Source organism: Alligator sinensis, unplaced genomic scaffold (assembly GCF_000455745.1).
Source record: "Alligator sinensis unplaced genomic scaffold, ASM45574v1 scaffold1349_1, whole genome shotgun sequence".
Classification (NCBI taxonomy): Eukaryota; Metazoa; Chordata; order Crocodylia; family Alligatoridae; genus Alligator; species Alligator sinensis.
This window is the reverse complement of record NW_005843149.1, coordinates 257,674-260,292: the sequence shown is the minus strand read 5'-3', so window position 1 is coordinate 260,292 and position 2,619 is coordinate 257,674.

The following is a 2,619-nucleotide window of genomic DNA, read 5'->3' as shown; positions in this document are numbered from 1 at the left end:
AGGATGCAGTTCAACAAGGACACGTGCAATGACCTCAGCAGCGCAGCAGTGGAAAGAGATCTCAGAGTTGTTGTCAACTCCAAGATGAATATGAGTTGTCAATGTGACAGTAATTAGCAGAGCTAACCGCACTTTGTCATGCATTAGTAGGTGCATCATTAATAGGTCCAGGGAGGTGATCCTCCCCCTCTATTAGGCACTGGTCAGGCCGCAGCTAAAGTACTGCATCCGTTTATGGGCACCGCAATTCAAGGATGTGGACAACCTTGAGAGGGTCCAAAGGAGGGCCACTCATATGGTTAAGAGGCCTGCACGGAAGGCCTTATGAAGTAAGGCTGAGGGACCTGGCCCTTTTCAGCCTCTGTAAGAGAAGGCTGAGGGGGGGGAAAATCTTGTGGCAGTATACAAAATTCAACAGGGGGGCATTCAGCAGGGAATAGGAGATGCTCCGTTTACCAGAGCAACCTTTGGAATAACCAGAAACAACAGCCACAAGCTGATAGAGAGTAGATTTAGGCTGGACATCAGAAAGAACTTCTTCATGGTTAGAGTTGCCAGAATCTGGAATAGGCTTCCAAGGGAGGTGGAGCTCTCCCCTACCTTGGGGGTCTTCAAAAGGAGACTTGACAAGCATCTGGCTGGGGTCACATGACCCCAACACTTTTTCCTGCCACTGGCAGGGGGTCAGACTAGATCATTGGAGGTCCCTTCTGACACTAGCATCTATGAATCTATGGCTCTGTTGTAGCAGCTGATAATTTAATGAGGTTAAAAAAAGGGGTCAGACATTCATGCGGGATGGATCCATCAGTGGGCACTAGATACTATGGTTAAAGGTGTAAACTACATACTAGGATGTCCTAGGCCTTGATACTGGAAGCAGTGAGGGAACAGGGGCAGTGAATCATGTCATTCTTGACACACCCTGCATACATACTCTTCCTGTTGGCATTCACTTCCTACCATTGAGAAATACAAGATACTGGGCCAGATAGTTCTGTGGTCTGACTCAGTGTGGCACTGGGTATGTTTTTAAAGCACAGGCAAAGGTGGTGGTGATTATAAGCTCATTCTACTTGTATTTAAGAAGCAAGTTGTATAAACATTCACCTGGGATGTTAGAAGAGGTAGAAGCCTTGGATTCAATTACATGATTTGAACTAATTCTTCTCACACCCCAGAAGAGTAGCCTAAACCACTAGGGTACTTGGGTGTTTCTCAGGCATGGGGGGGAAGGGGGCACATAGAATCATAGAAAATTAGGGTTAGAAGCAGGGGAAGGGCTCTCAAATTACTCCTGCTGCAACTCTTCCACTTTATATGGAGTAACTGGGTATTTACTGGTCCAAGGTTCCAGCCTGTACATCCTGCTTGCAATTACAACCAGAGCTGCAAATTGTAATAGAGCCCCACACACCTGTCAAAACCCTTCACACTGCTATTTTTTGGAGAGGGTTTTTTGTTTATTTTGTTTTTGTTTTAATTAAAAAAAACAAAAACAAAAACCAATACCACACACCACTCAAAGCTTTGGCTTTCCTGGGAATAGGCACATCAATCACCATGGCCTCCATCAAACTAGGCTTGGTTCCCCTGGCATTTTTCCTGCACTCTCATTTGGAAAATGTCTTCTTCACTGGCTATTCAGCATTGCTAAGTGCAGAGCAGCTGTTAGGGATGAGTACAACCTTGGTGAGGTGTTCCACCTACAGATCTACCATGTATTAAAGCTGTCCACATGGCAAAATAGATTCTGCAAAATCTCTGCTTCCCATGTGATCAAGGTCAACAAGTGCAGACATCTTCCAGAGGCTGCAGCCAGCGTAAAACAGTGATTGATATATGAGAACTCCCAATCTGCCTAGAGCCAATTTAGGACACTAAGTGTCAAGTTGATAATTTTAATGGTTGAGCATTTGTCAGATGAGCTCAGGAATTACTGAAGGAAGAAAAGTACACAGGGGAGGCAAGGGGCAAAATGAATCAAGGGACAGGAACAAGAGGGAGAAAATTTCCCTCTGAGTGAGGCTGAATGGGACAATGAAATAAGGAGTGCTGGTAACTTCATAGTCCAGAGGCTGAGAGGAGCTTTCTGGTGTAGAGCTGATTTTTCCTGAAGTTCAGTAAAATATATTGCACATTGAAGACTGTCTTCAAAAGGGCTGTGCCCTATCCAGACGAGGTAAGGGAAATGCTGAAGAGGACAGCACCGAGCACAAGTGGCCACAGGTAAGTGGTGCTCAGGCTCACAGCAGGGACATGGCAGCAGGAGAAGCCTGGTTTCATCGCCCGGTGGCAGTCGCCTGCTGCTGCAGCAGCCACGCAGGGAGGCAGAGCTCAGCGGCCCAGTGTGGTGAGACCCCCCCCCCCCGCCCCCTCCCCCACCCCCACTAGCAGCCACAAGGAGCACTGCAAAGGCCACTCCACCTTGCTGCTGTGATGATGTGCGGCTGCTACTGGGCGATGAAGTCACCGCCCCCCCCCGCCCCCCCCGCCCCTGCCATAAAACCTGAGCCCGAGCACCACTTACCCGTGGTTGTTTGTGCTCGGCACCATCCCTGCACCAGGCCAAGGTGCCTGTGGCGGCCAGAAACAGCAGCAGGTGCAGGGCTGGCAGCA